Source organism: Schistocerca nitens, chromosome 2 (genome assembly GCF_023898315.1).
Source record: "Schistocerca nitens isolate TAMUIC-IGC-003100 chromosome 2, iqSchNite1.1, whole genome shotgun sequence".
Taxonomy (NCBI): Eukaryota; Metazoa; Arthropoda; class Insecta; order Orthoptera; family Acrididae; genus Schistocerca; species Schistocerca nitens.
Genome location: NC_064615.1, coordinates 347834985 through 347839886, shown reverse-complemented (window position 1 = coordinate 347839886; position 4902 = coordinate 347834985). Strand labels below are relative to the sequence as shown.

Genomic DNA, 4902 nt, shown 5'->3' with positions numbered 1-4902 from the left:
TTCTTACTCCTTTACTCTCTTAGGATTATATTGTATTCCTTTTTATGACTAATACTGAAATATTTCAACTAAAGTAGTTAAAGTATCTTTTTTATTTAAATTACGGCTTAAAGCCATCAAAGCGTGGCTACAGTAGATAGCTTACAGACCATGTTTACTGGACATATTACTATCGTTTTGGTCCATACCATCCCCTCTCAACTATGGATAGCAAAAGACTGCACAGAAAAGATCTTTTCCACGGTACATTTTAGAGCCCATGTTTACTCATCTACATCTGAATCTACGTGATTGCTCTGCTATTCACAATAAAGTGCCTGGCAGAGCGTTCAATGAATCACGTTCAAGGTGTCTCTACCGTTCCACTTTAGAACGGCGAGCGGGAAAAACGAGCACTTAAACTTTTCTGTGCGAGCCCATATTTCTCTTATTTTATCGTGATGATCATTACTCCCTATGTAGGTAAGTGCCAACAGAATGTTTTCGCAATCGGAGGAGAAAACTAGTGATTCAAATTTCATGAGAAGACCCCCTTGGCACGAAAAACGCCTTTGTTTTAATGATTGCCACTCCAATTCACGTATCATGTCTGTAGCACTATCTCAAATATTTCGCGATAGTACAAAACGAGCTGCCTTCTGTGAACTTTTTCGATATCATCCGTCAGTTCCACCTGATGGGGATCCCACACCGCATAGCAATATTCCAGAATAGGGCGGACAAGCGTGGTGTAAGCAGTCTCTTTAGTACTAGACCTTTTTGCTTCGAATCATCGAATCTTGTGATATCCAAGAAAATTGATCATCCCTCCTGTATTCGAATTACGTTAGTTAATTATAATCCCGCGACATGTCTAATATCTTTGTAAAAGTGGTCTGTGAATGAACAAAGCTGCCACTACTACTACTACTACACACATAAAAGACTTGACGTGTGGGGTGACCGTCAGCCTGCGATTGTTCGCTGATGACTTTTTAGTGTACAGAAAAATGCCTTCTTTGAGCGACTGGAGGAGGATACAGGCTGAACTGCATATAATTTGTATTTAGAGCAATGAATGGCAGCTTCCTGTAAATATGAAAAAATGTTAATGCAGACGACTAGGAAAAACAATCCTGTATTCTTCGAATACAATATTAGTGGTTTGCTGCTTGCCAAACACACGTCCAATAAATGTCTAAGCTCGGCATTTCCAAAGCGACTTGAAATGGAGGCGAAAACGGAACCTTTGTGCGTCCCATTCTTCAGAACTGCTAGAGTGTTTCGGATTCGCTGCAGGTCGGATTAAAGGAAGACGCAGAAGCAATTTAGAGTAGTGCTGCTAGGTTTGTTTCCGGTAAGACTTATCAGCATGCGAATAGCTTCGGAACTCAAATGGGAGTCCCTGGAGGAAAGAATGCTTTTTTTTACGGAACACTATTGGAAAACTTTTGAGAGCCAAGATTTGCAAGGGACTGCAGGGCGAACTACTGCCATGAACATGTATGGTGCACAAGAACCGCGAAGACAAGTTAAGAGAAATCAAGGGACGTATGGGAGCACATAGAAAGTAGTTTCACGCTCGCTGCATTTGCGAATGGAACAGAAAAGGGAATGACTAGCAGTAGTTCAAGTTATCCTCCCACGTGCAGCGTATGGTGACTCGTGAAGTACGTTTGCAGATGTAGATTACGATTATTGCTGATGGACTGTAGACGTTGAGGGAGCATATAAAAATCTGTCTTTCATTGTAAAATTGGCTTTTTCGTAGTCGGCGTACTATCAGACAAGCAACCTACAAGTTGCATTTGCTAATGTGCTGATGTACTTAAGCAAAATCTTCATTTGTGCCTCTGGCGCAGTTTTATTCCTGCTTATCTTTTATCAATAAGACAAATGAATATGAGGAAAACGGCCAGACTGACATGGTACCTTCCCATGCTTATATTTTCTTGTTTAGCCAGAGAGACAACAGAGAGGGTAGACTTTAGATGGGCCACACAAATTCTGCACACTGTGGGCATTATAGGAAGGTGATGGAGAGGAAGGATATGTGGAGAAGTTGGAGAGCGGTGGGAAGAGGAAGTTGAGGAGCAGGATTGCGCCGAGACAATATTGACACGGTGGTTCGCAGGCAGCCGCGAGTGAGCCTACAGGGGCTTTGTGTGCGCTGCTAACCCTGCGGAGCATGGTAAATTTTCCTGCAAAGACACCCCCTGCCCCTCTCCACCATATTTTCTCCCTGCACTAGCAAAACAACGTTGTGGTCGCATCTGAAGAGTGACTGTAGATTCACTCATTTACATGAAGTAAGACACAGCTTATAGGTGACATAATCTAGCAATATAATAATACAATGAGACCTCGGGTTATATTTTTTTAGGTTCCGGAGAAATTTAGGAGCGCGTGAGGTTGTACTGATCTACAGACTTATCTTAGGACATAGGTTAAACAAAGGAAAACCATAGTTTATAGATTTTGTGGATTTAGAAAAAGTTTTTGACAGTTTTGACAAGAACACACTCATTGAAATTCTGAAGGCAACAGGGAATATTACCGATAAGATAGAGGGATTCAAAAGTTATTTACATCTTGTACAAAAAACAGACTTCATTTATAAGAATTGATGGACATGATAAAGCAGCAGTGTTTGAGAAGGGAGTGGGATATGGTTGTAGCCTATCCCTGATGTTATTCATTCTGTAAATTGAGCAAACAGTAAAGGAAACCAAGAAGAAAGGTGAAATGAGAATTAAAGTTCAAGGAGACGCATTAAAAACATTCTGATTTGGTGATGATATTTTAATTCCGTCGGAGACAACAAATAACTTGGAGCATGTACTGTATCGAAGTACGTCCTAACGCTTCCTTGCTTTGTATCTTTCTTTAAAGAGTTCTTTTCGATTTAAACGTATAAAAAACGATATAAATGAGAGTAATACCAAAATTACAGATGAGTCCAAAACAACTTTACAACTTTAGAATGATATGGAAATTTATTGAGGTAACTTACAGAATAGGTAGCTGTGTTATTTTGTAGCAAAGAGCCTCAAGTTTAAGTAGTGCATCAGTGCCTCATTTCACCACCAGGAGTGTCAGCGTAGTTCATAGTTAAGATGGATACTTCCACTAGTGCGGAGCGTGTTGGCTGTGTGTTTTTGTTTCATGAAACGAACCCTGTAATAATTGTTCGACGTAAATTTCGCACCGAATACACCAAAGAACCTCCAAGTAGAGTTGTTGACACGGGTTGTTCACAGTAACATGATATATCACCAGGTTGGCCGCATGTTGATGATTACGTCGAGCAGATTAGGGAGAGCTTTGCGCACAGTCCACGTCATGCGAGACTAGCATTCTACAAAAGACTATTTGGCGAGTATTGTGTAGAAATTTACACTTGAATCCATACAGATTGACAAAGGCACAGCACATTCGTAATGCAGATAAGGTTGCTCGTGGGAAATTCTCTGCGGACATGTTGCGTCGAACAGAGGACGATCACGAGACGTTCCTGATCATCATAATCTTCAGCGACGATTCATCATTTCATATCAGTGACACGGTGAACACCCAAAACTGCAGAATATGGGACAGCGAGAATCCACATGCAACCCTGGAACACATTTGCTCCATAGTTAATGTGGTCCGCGGCCTTAGCAAACTGGACGTGTACGGCCCTTTTCTCCTACAAATTAACTGTTTTGTATGCGTCAGACTAACAAAGAAATGACTATTATAGTAACTATGGTGGATATTAAACTTCCTGGCAGATTAAAACTGTGTGCCCGACCGAGACTAGAACTCGGGACCTTTGCCTTTCGCGGGCAAGTGTTCTACCAACCTTTTTTTTTTTTTTTTTTTTTTTTTAAAGTAGTGGACCGGTGGGGGCTCGGGGGGCAAAGTGGGCAGGGGTCGAAAACGTGAGGCCTGGCCACAGTGTCCCCCTCACCACCACCGAGCCTGTGGTGCTTAGGGAAGTGGTAGAAACAGGAAATAACAGTAGTGGAAGGCGTTGTTATTTATTTATTTGCATGTGTTTTTGTAATATTCACTAATAGCATGAAATTATGGGAACACATATGCGAAAGAGAAAAGAAATATAAATTCTGGGTAAAGGAAAAGAAAGGAAAAAGGAAAAGCAAAAAGAAATAAAATCCGCGCAATCTGCGACGCGCTCTCCCATCCGCGGAGGTCAGAAGTAGAATAGATCGTAGGCGGTTGAAACTCAGACACCGCCGGGGGAGGAGGGGTGGGTGCCCTCTGTGGAGCTACCGAAGCACGACTCACGCCCGGTACTCACAGCTTTACTTCTGCCAGTACCTCGTCTCCTACCTTCCAAACTTTACAGAAGCTCTCCTGCGAACCTTGCAGAACTAGCACTCCTGAAAGAAAGGATATTGCGGAAACATGGCTTAGCCACAGCCTGGGGGATGTTTCCAGAATGAGATTTTCACTCTGCAGCGGAGTGTGCGCTGATACGAAACTTCCTGGCAGATTAAAACTTTCTTTCAGGAGTGCTAGTTCTGCAAGGTTCGCAGGAGAGCTTCTGTAAAGTTTGGAAGGTAGGAGACGAGGTACTGGCAGAAGTAAAGCTGTGAGTACCGGGCGTGAATCGTGCTTCGGTAGCTCAGTTGGTAGAGCACTTGCCCGTGAAAGGCAAAGGTCCCGAGTTCGAGTCTCGGTCGGGCACACAGTTTTAATCTGCCAGGAAGTTTCATATCAGCGCACACTCTGCTGCAGAGTGAAAATCTCATTATGGTGGATATTGAAGGAAAATACAGGCTTTAAGAACTGTGACTGTCGAAAAGATTTCAAACACCAGAAAACGTTGCTCTCGCGTTGAAACATCATCAATGAAGACCTGTATTTGCATCCTTACAAATTAACTGTTGTTATGCGTCAGACTAATTTTCGCTTGTT

General features: G+C 42.3%; 1 non-coding gene across 1 annotated transcript; it reads left to right on the top strand.

The window, feature by feature from the left end:
* The first annotated feature begins 4597 nt into the window (after positions 1-4597).
* Trnas-uga (transfer RNA serine (anticodon UGA)) lies at positions 4598-4672 on the top strand. The gene has a single exon. It is a non-coding gene; the product is annotated as a tRNA-Ser (tRNA).
* Positions 4673-4902: the final 230 nt, after the last annotated feature.